The sequence below is a fragment of the Acipenser ruthenus genome, unplaced genomic scaffold (assembly GCF_902713425.1).
Source record: "Acipenser ruthenus unplaced genomic scaffold, fAciRut3.2 maternal haplotype, whole genome shotgun sequence".
Classification (NCBI taxonomy): domain Eukaryota; kingdom Metazoa; phylum Chordata; class Actinopteri; order Acipenseriformes; family Acipenseridae; genus Acipenser; species Acipenser ruthenus.
Window position 1 is genome coordinate 1 of NW_026708013.1, and position 16,343 is coordinate 16,343.

General features: G+C 41.6%; 25 non-coding genes across 25 annotated transcripts; 13 read left to right on the forward strand and 12 right to left on the reverse strand.

Annotated features, from left to right (window-relative positions):
* The first annotated feature begins 1,211 nt into the window (after positions 1-1,211).
* Positions 1,212-1,351, forward strand: LOC131728627 (U4 spliceosomal RNA). Its single transcript, XR_009322765.1, has one exon. It is a non-coding gene; the product is annotated as a U4 spliceosomal RNA (small nuclear RNA).
* Positions 1,352-1,590: 239 nt separating this feature from the next.
* LOC131728634 (U7 small nuclear RNA) lies at positions 1,591-1,647 on the reverse strand. Its single transcript, XR_009322772.1, has one exon. It is a non-coding gene; the product is annotated as a U7 small nuclear RNA (small nuclear RNA).
* A 555-nt stretch (positions 1,648-2,202) lies between these two features.
* On the reverse strand, positions 2,203-2,275 carry trnav-aac (transfer RNA valine (anticodon AAC)). The gene has a single exon. It is a non-coding gene; the product is annotated as a tRNA-Val (tRNA).
* Positions 2,276-2,402: 127 nt separating this feature from the next.
* On the forward strand, positions 2,403-2,475 carry trnav-cac (transfer RNA valine (anticodon CAC)). Its single transcript has one exon. It is a non-coding gene; the product is annotated as a tRNA-Val (tRNA).
* A 1,190-nt stretch (positions 2,476-3,665) lies between these two features.
* LOC131728636 (U4 spliceosomal RNA) lies at positions 3,666-3,805 on the forward strand. The gene has a single exon (XR_009322774.1). It is a non-coding gene; the product is annotated as a U4 spliceosomal RNA (small nuclear RNA).
* A 239-nt stretch (positions 3,806-4,044) lies between these two features.
* Positions 4,045-4,101, reverse strand: LOC131728630 (U7 small nuclear RNA). The gene has a single exon (XR_009322768.1). It is a non-coding gene; the product is annotated as a U7 small nuclear RNA (small nuclear RNA).
* Positions 4,102-4,657: 556 nt separating this feature from the next.
* trnav-aac (transfer RNA valine (anticodon AAC)) lies at positions 4,658-4,730 on the reverse strand. Its single transcript has one exon. It is a non-coding gene; the product is annotated as a tRNA-Val (tRNA).
* Positions 4,731-4,857: 127 nt separating this feature from the next.
* On the forward strand, positions 4,858-4,930 carry trnav-cac (transfer RNA valine (anticodon CAC)). The gene has a single exon. It is a non-coding gene; the product is annotated as a tRNA-Val (tRNA).
* A 1,190-nt stretch (positions 4,931-6,120) lies between these two features.
* Positions 6,121-6,260, forward strand: LOC131728637 (U4 spliceosomal RNA). The gene has a single exon (XR_009322775.1). It is a non-coding gene; the product is annotated as a U4 spliceosomal RNA (small nuclear RNA).
* Positions 6,261-6,499: 239 nt separating this feature from the next.
* LOC131728631 (U7 small nuclear RNA) lies at positions 6,500-6,556 on the reverse strand. The gene has a single exon (XR_009322769.1). It is a non-coding gene; the product is annotated as a U7 small nuclear RNA (small nuclear RNA).
* A 556-nt stretch (positions 6,557-7,112) lies between these two features.
* trnav-aac (transfer RNA valine (anticodon AAC)) lies at positions 7,113-7,185 on the reverse strand. The gene has a single exon. It is a non-coding gene; the product is annotated as a tRNA-Val (tRNA).
* Positions 7,186-7,312: 127 nt separating this feature from the next.
* trnav-cac (transfer RNA valine (anticodon CAC)) lies at positions 7,313-7,385 on the forward strand. Its single transcript has one exon. It is a non-coding gene; the product is annotated as a tRNA-Val (tRNA).
* Positions 7,386-8,575: 1,190 nt separating this feature from the next.
* On the forward strand, positions 8,576-8,715 carry LOC131728638 (U4 spliceosomal RNA). Its single transcript, XR_009322776.1, has one exon. It is a non-coding gene; the product is annotated as a U4 spliceosomal RNA (small nuclear RNA).
* A 239-nt stretch (positions 8,716-8,954) lies between these two features.
* On the reverse strand, positions 8,955-9,011 carry LOC131728632 (U7 small nuclear RNA). Its single transcript, XR_009322770.1, has one exon. It is a non-coding gene; the product is annotated as a U7 small nuclear RNA (small nuclear RNA).
* Positions 9,012-9,566: 555 nt separating this feature from the next.
* Positions 9,567-9,639, reverse strand: trnav-aac (transfer RNA valine (anticodon AAC)). Its single transcript has one exon. It is a non-coding gene; the product is annotated as a tRNA-Val (tRNA).
* Positions 9,640-9,766: 127 nt separating this feature from the next.
* Positions 9,767-9,839, forward strand: trnav-cac (transfer RNA valine (anticodon CAC)). Its single transcript has one exon. It is a non-coding gene; the product is annotated as a tRNA-Val (tRNA).
* Positions 9,840-11,029: 1,190 nt separating this feature from the next.
* LOC131728639 (U4 spliceosomal RNA) lies at positions 11,030-11,169 on the forward strand. Its single transcript, XR_009322777.1, has one exon. It is a non-coding gene; the product is annotated as a U4 spliceosomal RNA (small nuclear RNA).
* A 239-nt stretch (positions 11,170-11,408) lies between these two features.
* Positions 11,409-11,465, reverse strand: LOC131728633 (U7 small nuclear RNA). Its single transcript, XR_009322771.1, has one exon. It is a non-coding gene; the product is annotated as a U7 small nuclear RNA (small nuclear RNA).
* A 555-nt stretch (positions 11,466-12,020) lies between these two features.
* Positions 12,021-12,093, reverse strand: trnav-aac (transfer RNA valine (anticodon AAC)). Its single transcript has one exon. It is a non-coding gene; the product is annotated as a tRNA-Val (tRNA).
* A 127-nt stretch (positions 12,094-12,220) lies between these two features.
* trnav-cac (transfer RNA valine (anticodon CAC)) lies at positions 12,221-12,293 on the forward strand. Its single transcript has one exon. It is a non-coding gene; the product is annotated as a tRNA-Val (tRNA).
* A 1,190-nt stretch (positions 12,294-13,483) lies between these two features.
* On the forward strand, positions 13,484-13,623 carry LOC131728628 (U4 spliceosomal RNA). Its single transcript, XR_009322766.1, has one exon. It is a non-coding gene; the product is annotated as a U4 spliceosomal RNA (small nuclear RNA).
* Positions 13,624-13,862: 239 nt separating this feature from the next.
* On the reverse strand, positions 13,863-13,919 carry LOC131728635 (U7 small nuclear RNA). The gene has a single exon (XR_009322773.1). It is a non-coding gene; the product is annotated as a U7 small nuclear RNA (small nuclear RNA).
* Positions 13,920-14,474: 555 nt separating this feature from the next.
* Positions 14,475-14,547, reverse strand: trnav-aac (transfer RNA valine (anticodon AAC)). Its single transcript has one exon. It is a non-coding gene; the product is annotated as a tRNA-Val (tRNA).
* Positions 14,548-14,674: 127 nt separating this feature from the next.
* Positions 14,675-14,747, forward strand: trnav-cac (transfer RNA valine (anticodon CAC)). Its single transcript has one exon. It is a non-coding gene; the product is annotated as a tRNA-Val (tRNA).
* Positions 14,748-15,937: 1,190 nt separating this feature from the next.
* Positions 15,938-16,077, forward strand: LOC131728629 (U4 spliceosomal RNA). Its single transcript, XR_009322767.1, has one exon. It is a non-coding gene; the product is annotated as a U4 spliceosomal RNA (small nuclear RNA).
* The last annotated feature ends 266 nt before the right edge of the window (positions 16,078-16,343 follow it).

The window sequence follows — 16,343 nt, forward strand, 5'->3', positions numbered from 1 at the left end:
GTTCGAAACCGGGTGGAAACACAGCACGGCATATTTTTTTCACTGTATGTATTTATTCTCCCCAGGTAAACAGCCACCCAGACCAGAACGATGTATTTGTAGTGTGCATGGTGCATTGTCAATGCAAGTCTGACTGTATATTAAACGGAGTGAGAATGCACTCTGCAACGTTTTGGCTTCGACTGCTGCTTGACTCACAGAAACGACAATGTTGATACTCTGACTCTTCTTCTTAAAATGCATGTTAAAATGCGGAATGTTTTCAAATTCCATGAATTCGCAGGTCTGTACAGAACAAGACGACTATCTGGTCTCACAAAATGTTGCTGGTTCTCGTAGAACAAAGAAGAGTTTGATCAACTATGTCATTCATGCCGACAAAGCTCAGGAGGGCGATCGTTAGGTTGAATATCTAAATTTCCCGGGTTATATCCCGAGTTTCGACAGATGTCAGTTTATTCATATACCTACAGAATCACAGGTACAAATATTGCAGTTAAAGTTTATGCTTTTCAAATCCGTGCACGAAAGGGGGTGCCCAAATCAGAATGAAAGTCACGGGGGGAGTAATCAAAACATCGCAAAAGAAAAATACACTGCATTAAACAAATCATTTGGAGCGGTCTAAAATGAGCAATCCAGGTTCGATTCATTGTTTTGCCCTTTCGATGGCAGCAGTGTAAAAAAATGACCTGCACATTTCTCTGCTGGCTTCGGGTAGCAAACAAGAAGCAGCGATTTCCCATATGATCTAGTGGTTACGATTCCCGTTTTTTCACCCAGGTGACCAGGGTTCAACTCCCTGTATGCGAATTCATTTATTTACTTGTGGAGGTAATTGTCAGATAAAAGGATTGAAAAATGAAACCCCACATTGTAGGATGGGGAGACTTATAACTAGTGACCATTATATAAAAAAAATAAATAACGTTTGCTTATGTTAGATGCAAGAGAGCGAGACAGATAGATTTGCATCTTGGTATCCCATCACTCCTATGTGCACCAAAGCAATGACGGTCTACACTTCAGTTCATATATAATCGGAATAAAAAAGTGGACTCTGTTGCATTGTGAGGCTGCAGTGTCGATAACATAAACCTCTACGTTTGAGGGATCATTTAACTGTACTGTATTATATCGCAGTAACTTGCCCACCGGCAAGTCAAATGTCTTTGCTGTAGGGGGTAGCATTTAGTTATCCCAAGTTCTGTAGCTTTGCGCAGTGGCAGTATCATAGCCCATGAGGTTTGTCCGAGGCGTGATTATTGCTAGTTGAAAACTTTAACCAATACCCCGCCGTGGTGACTTGAAATATAGTCGCCGCTGGCAATTTTTGACAGTCTCACAGAGTCTGCTATCATGTAGTTGAAAGAACAGAACAAATGTTGACGCTTTGACATTCTGGGTTTGGTTTTGTATTCTACTGATTGGGCACAACATTTGAGTTGATCTTTTTACTCTTTATAACATACAAGTGTATTTACAAGGTTAGGGGCCGTTTCTCCTGTTGTGTCAATTATATTACTATGCAGCTGGCAGGCATTCGGAACGCGCACGCTAACAACGCGTCATCTTTCATTTTACAAAACACGGGGCACTCGACACGGAGAAAACCTTCTAGACAAATACTAAAAGAGCTAAACATCAATTTGCCTCCCCAGCCATGTTAATAGATATCTGGCTTTTTTGCAGTAGCATTAAAGTTGTGGTGACACACGAAAAAGAAACACGGAAATCTGTTTTGGGGTTGGGGAGTTAACCTACCAAACAATTTACGCACATGAATATATCATGAAAACAGCCATGCATGGAGGTCATGGGAACTCTCCGTTCTATTGCTTTCCTTTCTCCCAGATATATCATGCACATTATGTAACTTCTCTTCAAAGGCAATTTTAGTATTCAGACTGTAGTTGCAAAAATAATACAATATCTTTTGACTAGAGTTCATCTTTTAAAAACAACTACTTTGCCAACAGAAGAAAAAAAAGGCTAACAGAAGACGGTTTCGCTCCGTCGACCTCTGGGTTATAAGGCTCAGCACGCTTCCGCTGCGCCACTCTGATACAGCTGCTTCTCGAATGAAACACCCATTAATAAAATAAAATAAATCAATCAATTCTCAGTGCAACTTTTTGACGCAGTCTGCTGCTGGACTCACAGAGAGCGGAGAAGACCGCAACAAAAAAACGAACAAGCACATGTTTCCACCCGGTTTCGAACCGGGGACCTTTCGCGTGTTAGGCGAACGTGATAACCACTACACTATGGAAACTTTCACATGTACATTGTTACATTCAGCTGGGCTTTAAGTGAAGACTGCCTTGCACTGCAGGATCCAAAATGGGTAATCGGCACTGTATGCTTAGAGCGCAACACACGGATCGTTTGTTAAGCAACATGTTTCCATAGTGTAGTGGTTATCACGTTCGCCTCACACGCGAAAGGTCCCCGGTTCGAAACCGGGTGGAAACACAGCACGGCATATTTTTTTCACTGTATGTATTTATTCTCCCCAGGTAAACAGCCACCCAGACCAGAACGATGTATTTGTAGTGTGCATGGTGCATTGTCAATGCAAGTCTGACTGTATATTAAACGGAGTGAGAATGCACTCTGCAACGTTTTGGCTTCGACTGCTGCTTGACTCACAGAAACGACAATGTTGATACTCTGACTCTTCTTCTTAAAATGCATGTTAAAATGCGGAATGTTTTCAAATTCCATGAATTCGCAGGTCTGTACAGAACAAGACGACTATCTGGTCTCACAAAATGTTGCTGGTTCTCGTAGAACAAAGAAGAGTTTGATCAACTATGTCATTCATGCCGACAAAGCTCAGGAGGGCGATCGTTAGGTTGAATATCTAAATTTCCCGGGTTATATCCCGAGTTTCGACAGATGTCAGTTTATTCATATACCTACAGAATCACAGGTACAAATATTGCAGTTAAAGTTTATGCTTTTCAAATCCGTGCACGAAAGGGGGTGCCCAAATCAGAATGAAAGTCACGGGGGGAGTAATCAAAACATCGCAAAAGAAAAATACACTGCATTAAACAAATCATTTGGAGCGGTCTAAAATGAGCAATCCAGGTTCGATTCATTGTTTTGCCCTTTCGATGGCAGCAGTGTAAAAAAATGACCTGCACATTTCTCTGCTGGCTTCGGGTAGCAAACAAGAAGCAGTGATTTCCCATATGATCTAGTGGTTACGATTCCCGTTTTTTCACCCAGGTGACCAGGGTTCAACTCCCTGTATGCGAATTCATTTATTTACTTGTGGAGGTAATTGTCAGATAAAAGGATTGAAAAATGAAACCCCACATTGTAGGATGGGGAGACTTATAACTAGTGACCATTATATAAAAAAAATAAATAACGTTTGCTTATGTTAGATGCAAGAGAGCGAGACAGATAGATTTGCATCTTGGTATCCCATCACTCCTATGTGCACCAAAGCAATGACGGTCTACACTTCAGTTCATATATAATCGGAATAAAAAGGTGGACTCTGTTGCATTGTGAGGCTGCAGTGTCGATAACATAAACCTCTACGTTTGAGGGATCATTTAACTGTACTGTATTATATCGCAGTAACTTGCCCACCGGCAAGTCAAATGTCTTTGCTGTAGGGGGTAGCATTTAGTTATCCCAAGTTCTGTAGCTTTGCGCAGTGGCAGTATCATAGCCCATGAGGTTTGTCCGAGGCGTGATTATTGCTAGTTGAAAACTTTAACCAATACCCCGCCGTGGTGACTTGAAATATAGTCGCCGCTGGCAATTTTTGACAGTCTCACAGAGTCTGCTATCATGTAGTTGAAAGAACAGAACAAATGTTGACGCTTTGACATTCTGGGTTTGGTTTTGTATTCTACTGATTGGGCACAACATTTGAGTTGATCTTTTTACTCTTTATAACATACAAGTGTATTTACAAGGTTAGGGGCCGTTTCTCCTGTTGTGTCAATTATATTACTATGCAGCTGGCAGGCATTCGGAACGCGCACGCTAACAACGCGTCATCTTTCATTTTACAAAACACGGGGCATTCGACACGGAGAAAACCTTCTAGACAAATACTAAAAGAGCTAAACATCAATTTGCCTCCCCAGCCATGTTAATAGATATCTGGCTTTTTTGCAGTAGCATTAAAGTTGTGGTGACACACGAAAAAGAAACATGGAAATCTGTTTTGGGGTTGGGGAGTTAACCTACCAAACAATTTACGCACATGAATATATCATGAAAACAGCCATGCATGGAGGTCATGGGAACTCTCCGTTCTATTGCTTTCCTTTCTCCCAGATATATCATGCACATTATGTAACTTCTCTTCAAAGGCAATTTTAGTATTCAGACTGTAGTTGCAAAAATAATACAATATCTTTTGACTAGAGTTCATCTTTTAAAAACAACTACTTTGCCAACAGAAGAAAAAAAAAGGCTAACAGAAGACGGTTTCGCTCCGTCGACCTCTGGGTTATAAGGCTCAGCACGCTTCCGCTGCGCCACTCTGATACAGCTGCTTCTCGAATGAAACACCCATTAATAAAATAAAATAAATCAATCAATTCTCAGTGCAACTTTTTGACGCAGTCTGCTGCTGGACTCACAGAGAGCGGAGAAGACCGCAACAAAAAAACGAACAAGCACATGTTTCCACCCGGTTTCGAACCGGGGACCTTTCGCGTGTTAGGCGAACGTGATAACCACTACACTATGGAAACTTTCACATGTACATTGTTACATTCAGCTGGGCTTTAAGTGAAGACTGCCTTGCACTGCAGGATCCAAAATGGGTAATCGGCACTGTATGCTTAGAGCGCAACACACGGATCGTTTGTTAAGCAACATGTTTCCATAGTGTAGTGGTTATCACGTTCGCCTCACACGCGAAAGGTCCCCGGTTCGAAACCGGGTGGAAACACAGCACGGCATCTTTTTTTCACTGTATGTATTTATTCTCCCCAGGTAAACAGCCACCCAGACCAGAACGATGTATTTGTAGTGTGCATGGTGCATTGTCAATGCAAGTCTGACTGTATATTAAACGGAGTGAGAATGCACTCTGCAACGTTTTGGCTTCGACTGCTGCTTGACTCACAGAAACGACAATGTTGATACTCTGACTCTTCTTCTTAAAATGCATGTTAAAATGCGGAATGTTTTCAAATTCCATGAATTCGCAGGTCTGTACAGAACAAGACGACTATCTGGTCTCACAAAATGTTGCTGGTTCTCGTAGAACAAAGAAGAGTTTGATCAACTATGTCATTCATGCCGACAAAGCTCAGGAGGGCGATCGTTAGGTTGAATATCTAAATTTCCCGGGTTATATCCCGAGTTTCGACAGATGTCAGTTTATTCATATACCTACAGAATCACAGGTACAAATATTGCAGTTAAAGTTTATGCTTTTCAAATCCGTGCACGAAAGGGGGTGCCCAAATCAGAATGAAAGTCACGGGGGGAGTAATCAAAACATCGCAAAAGAAAAATACACTGCATTAAACAAATCATTTGGAGCGGTCTAAAATGAGCAATCCAGGTTCGATTCATTGTTTTGCCCTTTCGATGGCAGCAGTGTAAAAAAATGACCTGCACATTTCTCTGCTGGCTTCGGGTAGCAAACAAGAAGCAGTGATTTCCCATATGATCTAGTGGTTACGATTCCCGTTTTTTCACCCAGGTGACCAGGGTTCAACTCCCTGTATGCGAATTCATTTATTTACTTGTGGAGGTAATTGTCAGATAAAAGGATTGAAAAATGAAACCCCACATTGTAGGATGGGGAGACTTATAACTAGTGACCATTATATAAAAAAAATAAATAACGTTTGCTTATGTTAGATGCAAGAGAGCGAGACAGATAGATTTGCATCTTGGTATCCCATCACTCCTATGTGCACCAAAGCAATGACGGTCTACACTTCAGTTCATATATAATCGGAATAAAAAAGTGGACTCTGTTGCATTGTGAGGCTGCAGTGTCGATAACATAAACCTCTACGTTTGAGGGATCATTTAACTGTACTGTATTATATCGCAGTAACTTGCCCACCGGCAAGTCAAATGTCTTTGCTGTAGGGGGTAGCATTTAGTTATCCCAAGTTCTGTAGCTTTGCGCAGTGGCAGTATCATAGCCCATGAGGTTTGTCCGAGGCGTGATTATTGCTAGTTGAAAACTTTAACCAATACCCCGCCGTGGTGACTTGAAATATAGTCGCCGCTGGCAATTTTTGACAGTCTCACAGAGTCTGCTATCATGTAGTTGAAAGAACAGAACAAATGTTGACGCTTTGACATTCTGGGTTTGGTTTTGTATTCTACTGATTGGGCACAACATTTGAGTTGATCTTTTTACTCTTTATAACATACAAGTGTATTTACAAGGTTAGGGGCCGTTTCTCCTGTTGTGTCAATTATATTACTATGCAGCTGGCAGGCATTCGGAACGCGCACGCTAACAACGCGTCATCTTTCATTTTACAAAACACGGGGCATTCGACACGGAGAAAACCTTCTAGACAAATACTAAAAGAGCTAAACATCAATTTGCCTCCCCAGCCATGTTAATAGATATCTGGCTTTTTTGCAGTAGCATTAAAGTTGTGGTGACACACGAAAAAGAAACATGGAAATCTGTTTTGGGGTTGGGGAGTTAACCTACCAAACAATTTACGCACATGAATATATCATGAAAACAGCCATGCATGGAGGTCATGGGAACTCTCCGTTCTATTGCTTTCCTTTCTCCCAGATATATCATGCACATTATGTAACTTCTCTTCAAAGGCAATTTTAGTATTCAGACTGTAGTTGCAAAAATAATACAATATCTTTTGACTAGAGTTCATCTTTTAAAAACAACTACTTTGCCAACAGAAGAAAAAAAAAGGCTAACAGAAGACGGTTTCGCTCCGTCGACCTCTGGGTTATAAGGCTCAGCACGCTTCCGCTGCGCCACTCTGATACAGCTGCTTCTCGAATGAAACACCCATTAATAAAATAAAATAAATCAATCAATTCTCAGTGCAACTTTTTGACGCAGTCTGCTGCTGGACTCACAGAGAGCGGAGAAGACCGCAACAAAAAAACGAACAAGCACATGTTTCCACCCGGTTTCGAACCGGGGACCTTTCGCGTGTTAGGCGAACGTGATAACCACTACACTATGGAAACTTTCACATGTACATTGTTACATTCAGCTGGGCTTTAAGTGAAGACTGCCTTGCACTGCAGGATCCAAAATGGGTAATCGGCACTGTATGCTTAGAGCGCAACACACGGATCGTTTGTTAAGCAACATGTTTCCATAGTGTAGTGGTTATCACGTTCGCCTCACACGCGAAAGGTCCCCGGTTCGAAACCGGGTGGAAACACAGCACGGCATCTTTTTTTCACTGTATGTATTTATTCTCCCCAGGTAAACAGCCACCCAGACCAGAACGATGTATTTGTAGTGTGCATGGTGCATTGTCAATGCAAGTCTGACTGTATATTAAACGGAGTGAGAATGCACTCTGCAACGTTTTGGCTTCGACTGCTGCTTGACTCACAGAAACGACAATGTTGATACTCTGACTCTTCTTCTTAAAATGCATGTTAAAATGCGGAATGTTTTCAAATTCCATGAATTCGCAGGTCTGTACAGAACAAGACGACTATCTGGTCTCACAAAATGTTGCTGGTTCTCGTAGAACAAAGAAGAGTTTGATCAACTATGTCATTCATGCCGACAAAGCTCAGGAGGGCGATCGTTAGGTTGAATATCTAAATTTCCCGGGTTATATCCCGAGTTTCGACAGATGTCAGTTTATTCATATACCTACAGAATCACAGGTACAAATATTGCAGTTAAAGTTTATGCTTTTCAAATCCGTGCACGAAAGGGGGTGCCCAAATCAGAATGAAAGTCACGGGGGGAGTAATCAAAACATCGCAAAAGAAAAATACACTGCATTAAACAAATCATTTGGAGCGGTCTAAAATGAGCAATCCAGGTTCGATTCATTGTTTTGCCCTTTCGATGGCAGCAGTGTAAAAAAATGACCTGCACATTTCTCTGCTGGCTTCGGGTAGCAAACAAGAAGCAGTGATTTCCCATATGATCTAGTGGTTACGATTCCCGTTTTTTCACCCAGGTGACCAGGGTTCAACTCCCTGTATGCGAATTCATTTATTTACTTGTGGAGGTAATTGTCAGATAAAAGGATTGAAAAATGAAACCCCACATTGTAGGATGGGGAGACTTATAACTAGTGACCATTATATAAAAAAAATAAATAACGTTTGCTTATGTTAGATGCAAGAGAGCGAGACAGATAGATTTGCATCTTGGTATCCCATCACTCCTATGTGCACCAAAGCAATGACGGTCTACACTTCAGTTCATATATAATCGGAATAAAAAAGTGGACTCTGTTGCATTGTGAGGCTGCAGTGTCGATAACATAAACCTCTACGTTTGAGGGATCATTTAACTGTACTGTATTATATCGCAGTAACTTGCCCACCGGCAAGTCAAATGTCTTTGCTGTAGGGGGTAGCATTTAGTTATCCCAAGTTCTGTAGCTTTGCGCAGTGGCAGTATCATAGCCCATGAGGTTTGTCCGAGGCGTGATTATTGCTAGTTGAAAACTTTAACCAATACCCCGCCGTGGTGACTTGAAATATAGTCGCCGCTGGCAATTTTTGACAGTCTCACAGAGTCTGCTATCATGTAGTTGAAAGAACAGAACAAATGTTGACGCTTTGACATTCTGGGTTTGGTTTTGTATTCTACTGATTGGGCACAACATTTGAGTTGATCTTTTTACTCTTTATAACATACAAGTGTATTTACAAGGTTAGGGGCCGTTTCTCCTGTTGTGTCAATTATATTACTATGCAGCTGGCAGGCATTCGGAACGCGCACGCTAACAACGCGTCATCTTTCATTTTACAAAACACGGGGCATTCGACACGGAGAAAACCTTCTAGACAAATACTAAAAGAGCTAAACATCAATTTGCCTCCCCAGCCATGTTAATAGATATCTGGCTTTTTTGCAGTAGCATTAAAGTTGTGGTGACACACGAAAAAGAAACACGGAAATCTGTTTTGGGGTTGGGGAGTTAACCTACCAAACAATTTACGCACATGAATATATCATGAAAACAGCCATGCATGGAGGTCATGGGAACTCTCCGTTCTATTGCTTTCCTTTCTCCCAGATATATCATGCACATTATGTAACTTCTCTTCAAAGGCAATTTTAGTATTCAGACTGTAGTTGCAAAAATAATACAATATCTTTTGACTAGAGTTCATCTTTTAAAAACAACTACTTTGCCAACAGAAGAAAAAAAAGGCTAACAGAAGACGGTTTCGCTCCGTCGACCTCTGGGTTATAAGGCTCAGCACGCTTCCGCTGCGCCACTCTGATACAGCTGCTTCTCGAATGAAACACCCATTAATAAAATAAAATAAATCAATCAATTCTCAGTGCAACTTTTTGACGCAGTCTGCTGCTGGACTCACAGAGAGCGGAGAAGACCGCAACAAAAAAACGAACAAGCACATGTTTCCACCCGGTTTCGAACCGGGGACCTTTCGCGTGTTAGGCGAACGTGATAACCACTACACTATGGAAACTTTCACATGTACATTGTTACATTCAGCTGGGCTTTAAGTGAAGACTGCCTTGCACTGCAGGATCCAAAATGGGTAATCGGCACTGTATGCTTAGAGCGCAACACACGGATCGTTTGTTAAGCAACATGTTTCCATAGTGTAGTGGTTATCACGTTCGCCTCACACGCGAAAGGTCCCCGGTTCGAAACCGGGTGGAAACACAGCACGGCATCTTTTTTTCACTGTATGTATTTATTCTCCCCAGGTAAACAGCCACCCAGACCAGAACGATGTATTTGTAGTGTGCATGGTGCATTGTCAATGCAAGTCTGACTGTATATTAAACGGAGTGAGAATGCACTCTGCAACGTTTTGGCTTCGACTGCTGCTTGACTCACAGAAACGACAATGTTGATACTCTGACTCTTCTTCTTAAAATGCATGTTAAAATGCGGAATGTTTTCAAATTCCATGAATTCGCAGGTCTGTACAGAACAAGACGACTATCTGGTCTCACAAAATGTTGCTGGTTCTCGTAGAACAAAGAAGAGTTTGATCAACTATGTCATTCATGCCGACAAAGCTCAGGAGGGCGATCGTTAGGTTGAATATCTAAATTTCCCGGGTTATATCCCGAGTTTCGACAGATGTCAGTTTATTCATATACCTACAGAATCACAGGTACAAATATTGCAGTTAAAGTTTATGCTTTTCAAATCCGTGCACGAAAGGGGGTGCCCAAATCAGAATGAAAGTCACGGGGGGAGTAATCAAAACATCGCAAAAGAAAAATACACTGCATTAAACAAATCATTTGGAGCGGTCTAAAATGAGCAATCCAGGTTCGATTCATTGTTTTGCCCTTTCGATGGCAGCAGTGTAAAAAAATGACCTGCACATTTCTCTGCTGGCTTCGGGTAGCAAACAAGAAGCAGCGATTTCCCATATGATCTAGTGGTTACGATTCCCGTTTTTTCACCCAGGTGACCAGGGTTCAACTCCCTGTATGCGAATTCATTTATTTACTTGTGGAGGTAATTGTCAGATAAAAGGATTGAAAAATGAAACCCCACATTGTAGGATGGGGAGACTTATAACTAGTGACCATTATATAAAAAAAATAAATAACGTTTGCTTATGTTAGATGCAAGAGAGCGAGACAGATAGATTTGCATCTTGGTATCCCATCACTCCTATGTGCACCAAAGCAATGACGGTCTACACTTCAGTTCATATATAATCGGAATAAAAAAGTGGACTCTGTTGCATTGTGAGGCTGCAGTGTCGATAACATAAACCTCTACGTTTGAGGGATCATTTAACTGTACTGTATTATATCGCAGTAACTTGCCCACCGGCAAGTCAAATGTCTTTGCTGTAGGGGGTAGCATTTAGTTATCCCAAGTTCTGTAGCTTTGCGCAGTGGCAGTATCATAGCCCATGAGGTTTGTCCGAGGCGTGATTATTGCTAGTTGAAAACTTTAACCAATACCCCGCCGTGGTGACTTGAAATATAGTCGCCGCTGGCAATTTTTGACAGTCTCACAGAGTCTGCTATCATGTAGTTGAAAGAACAGAACAAATGTTGACGCTTTGACATTCTGGGTTTGGTTTTGTATTCTACTGATTGGGCACAACATTTGAGTTGATCTTTTTACTCTTTATAACATACAAGTGTATTTACAAGGTTAGGGGCCGTTTCTCCTGTTGTGTCAATTATATTACTATGCAGCTGGCAGGCATTCGGAACGCGCACGCTAACAACGCGTCATCTTTCATTTTACAAAACACGGGGCATTCGACACGGAGAAAACCTTCTAGACAAATACTAAAAGAGCTAAACATCAATTTGCCTCCCCAGCCATGTTAATAGATATCTGGCTTTTTTGCAGTAGCATTAAAGTTGTGGTGACACACGAAAAAGAAACACGGAAATCTGTTTTGGGGTTGGGGAGTTAACCTACCAAACAATTTACGCACATGAATATATCATGAAAACAGCCATGCATGGAGGTCATGGGAACTCTCCGTTCTATTGCTTTCCTTTCTCCCAGATATATCATGCACATTATGTAACTTCTCTTCAAAGGCAATTTTAGTATTCAGACTGTAGTTGCAAAAATAATACAATATCTTTTGACTAGAGTTAATCTTTTAAAAACAACTACTTTGCCAACAGAAGAAAAAAAAGGCTAACAGAAGACGGTTTCGCTCCGTCGACCTCTGGGTTATAAGGCTCAGCACGCTTCCGCTGCGCCACTCTGATACAGCTGCTTCTCGAATGAAACACCCATTAATAAAATAAAATAAATCAATCAATTCTCAGTGCAACTTTTTGACGCAGTCTGCTGCTGGACTCACAGAGAGCGGAGAAGACCGCAACAAAAAAACGAACAAGCACATGTTTCCACCCGGTTTCGAACCGGGGACCTTTCGCGTGTTAGGCGAACGTGATAACCACTACACTATGGAAACTTTCACATGTACATTGTTACATTCAGCTGGGCTTTAAGTGAAGACTGCCTTGCACTGCAGGATCCAAAATGGGTAATCGGCACTGTATGCTTAGAGCGCAACACACGGATCGTTTGTTAAGCAACATGTTTCCATAGTGTAGTGGTTATCACGTTCGCCTCACACGCGAAAGGTCCCCGGTTCGAAACCGGGTGGAAACACAGCACGGCATCTTTTTTTCACTGTATGTATTTATTCTCCCCAGGTAAACAGCCACCCAGACCAGAACGATGTATTTGTAGTGTGCATGGTGCATTGTCAATGCAAGTCTGACTGTATATTAAACGGAGTGAGAATGCACTCTGCAACGTTTTGGCTTCGACTGCTGCTTGACTCACAGAAACGACAATGTTGATACTCTGACTCTTCTTCTTAAAATGCATGTTAAAATGCGGAATGTTTTCAAATTCCATGAATTCGCAGGTCTGTACAGAACAAGACGACTATCTGGTCTCACAAAATGTTGCTGGTTCTCGTAGAACAAAGAAGAGTTTGATCAACTATGTCATTCATGCCGACAAAGCTCAGGAGGGCGATCGTTAGGTTGAATATCTAAATTTCCCGGGTTATATCCCGAGTTTCGACAGATGTCAGTTTATTCATATACCTACAGAATCACAGGTACAAATATTGCAGTTAAAGTTTATGCTTTTCAAATCCGTGCACGAAAGGGGGTGCCCAAATCAGAATGAAAGTCACGGGGGGAGTAATCAAAACATCGCAAAAGAAAAATACACTGCATTAAACAAATCATTTGGAGCGGTCTAAAATGAGCAATCCAGGTTCGATTCATTGTTTTGCCCTTTCGATGGCAGCAGTGTAAAAAAATGACCTGCACATTTCTCTGCTGGCTTCGGGTAGCAAACAAGAAGCAGCGATTTCCCATATGATCTAGTGGTTACGATTCCCGTTTTTTCACCCAGGTGACCAGGGTTCAACTCCCTGTATGCGAATTCATTTATTTACTTGTGGAGGTAATTGTCAGATAAAAGGATTGAAAAATGAAACCCCACATTGTAGGATGGGGAGACTTATAACTAGTGACCATTATATAAAAAAAATAAATAACGTTTGCTTATGTTAGATGCAAGAGAGCGAGACAGATAGATTTGCATCTTGGTATCCCATCACTCCTATGTGCACCAAAGCAATGACGGTCTACACTTCAGTTCATATATAATCGGAATAAAAAAGTGGACTCTGTTGCATTGTGAGGCTGCAGTGTCGATAACATAAACCTCTACGTTTGAGGGATCATTTAACTGTACTGTATTATATCGCAGTAACTTGCCCACCGGCAAGTCAAATGTCTTTGCTGTAGGGGGTAGCATTTAGTTATCCCAAGTTCTGTAGCTTTGCGCAGTGGCAGTATCATAGCCCATGAGGTTTGTCCGAGGCGTGATTATTGCTAGTTGAAAACTTTAACCAATACCCCGCCGTGGTGACTTGAAATATAGTCGCCGCTGGCAATTTTTGACAGTCTCACAGAGTCTGCTATCATGTAGTTGAAAGAACAGAACAAATGTTGACGCTTTGACATTCTGGGTTTGGTTTTGTATTCTACTGATTGGGCACAACATTTGAGTTGATCTTTTTACTCTTTATAACATACAAGTGTATTTACAAGGTTAGGGGCCGTTTCTCCTGTTGTGTCAATTATATTACTATGCAGCTGGCAGGCATTCGGAACGCGCACGCTAACAACGCGTCATCTTTCATTTTACAAAACACGGGGCACTCGACACGGAGAAAACCTTCTAGACAAATACTAAAAGAGCTAAACATCAATTTGCCTCCCCAGCCATGTTAATAGATATCTGGCTTTTTTGCAGTAGCATTAAAGTTGTGGTGACACACGAAAAAGAAACACGGAAATCTGTTTTGGGGTTGGGGAGTTAACCTACCAAACAATTTACGCACATGAATATATCATGAAAACAGCCATGCATGGAGGTCATGGGAACTCTCCGTTCTATTGCTTTCCTTTCTCCCAGATATATCATGCACATTATGTAACTTCTCTTCAAAGGCAATTTTAGTATTCAGACTGTAGTTGCAAAAATAATACAATATCTTTTGACTAGAGTTCATCTTTTAAAAACAACTACTTTGCCAACAGAAGAAAAAAAAGGCTAACAGAAGACGGTTTCGCTCCGTCGACCTCTGGGTTATAAGGCTCAGCACGCTTCCGCTGCGCCACTCTGATACAGCTGCTTCTCGAATGAAACACCCATTAATAAAATAAAATAAATCAATCAATTCTCAGTGCAACTTTTTGACGCAGTCTGCTGCTGGACTCACAGAGAGCGGAGAAGACCGCAACAAAAAAACGAACAAGCACATGTTTCCACCCGGTTTCGAACCGGGGACCTTTCGCGTGTTAGGCGAACGTGATAACCACTACACTATGGAAACTTTCACATGTACATTGTTACATTCAGCTGGGCTTTAAGTGAAGACTGCCTTGCACTGCAGGATCCAAAATGGGTAATCGGCACTGTATGCTTAGAGCGCAACACACGGATCGTTTGTTAAGCAACATGTTTCCATAGTGTAGTGGTTATCACGTTCGCCTCACACGCGAAAGGTCCCCGGTTCGAAACCGGGTGGAAACACAGCACGGCATATTTTTTTCACTGTATGTATTTATTCTCCCCAGGTAAACAGCCACCCAGACCAGAACGATGTATTTGTAGTGTGCATGGTGCATTGTCAATGCAAGTCTGACTGTATATTAAACGGAGTGAGAATGCACTCTGCAACGTTTTGGCTTCGACTGCTGCTTGACTCACAGAAACGACAATGTTGATACTCTGACTCTTCTTCTTAAAATGCATGTTAAAATGCGGAATGTTTTCAAATTCCATGAATTCGCAGGTCTGTACAGAACAAGACGACTATCTGGTCTCACAAAATGTTGCTGGTTCTCGTAGAACAAAGAAGAGTTTGATCAACTATGTCATTCATGCCGACAAAGCTCAGGAGGGCGATCGTTAGGTTGAATATCTAAATTTCCCGGGTTATATCCCGAGTTTCGACAGATGTCAGTTTATTCATATACCTACAGAATCACAGGTACAAATATTGCAGTTAAAGTTTATGCTTTTCAAATCCGTGCACGAAAGGGGGTGCCCAAATCAGAATGAAAGTCACGGGGGGAGTAATCAAAACATCGCAAAAGAAAAATACACTGCATTAAACAAATCATTTGGAGCGGTCTAAAATGAGCAATCCAGGTTCGATTCATTGTTTTGCCCTTTCGATGGCAGCAGTGTAAAAAAATGACCTGCACATTTCTCTGCTGGCTTCGGGTAGCAAACAAGAAGCAGTGATTTCCCATATGATCTAGTGGTTACGATTCCCGTTTTTTCACCCAGGTGACCAGGGTTCAACTCCCTGTATGCGAATTCATTTATTTACTTGTGGAGGTAATTGTCAGATAAAAGGATTGAAAAATGAAACCCCACATTGTAGGATGGGGAGACTTATAACTAGTGACCATTATATAAAAAAAATAAATAACGTTTGCTTATGTTAGATGCAAGAGAGCGAGACAGATAGATTTGCATCTTGGTATCCCATCACTCCTATGTGCACCAAAGCAATGACGGTCTACACTTCAGTTCATATATAATCGGAATAAAAAGGTGGACTCTGTTGCATTGTGAGGCTGCAGTGTCGATAACATAAACCTCTACGTTTGAGGGATCATTTAACTGTACTGTATTATATCGCAGTAACTTGCCCACCGGCAAGTCAAATGTCTTTGCTGTAGGGGGTAGCATTTAGTTATCCCAAGTTCTGTAGCTTTGCGCAGTGGCAGTATCATAGCCCATGAGGTTTGTCCGAGGCGTGATTATTGCTAGTTGAAAACTTTAACCAATACCCCGCCGTGGTGACTTGAAATATAGTCGCCGCTGGCAATTTTTGACAGTCTCACAGAGTCTGCTATCATGTAGTTGAAAGAACAGAACAAATGTTGACGCTTTGACATTCTGGGTTTGGTTTTGTATTCTACTGATTGGGCACAACATTTGAGTTGATCTTTTTACTCTTTATAACATACAAGTGTATTTACAAGGTTAGGGGCCGTTTCTCCTGTTGTGTCAATTATATTACTATGCAGCTGGCAGGCATTCGGAACGCGCACGCTAACAACGCGTCATCTTTCATTTTACAAAACACGGGGCATTCGACACGGAGAAAACCTT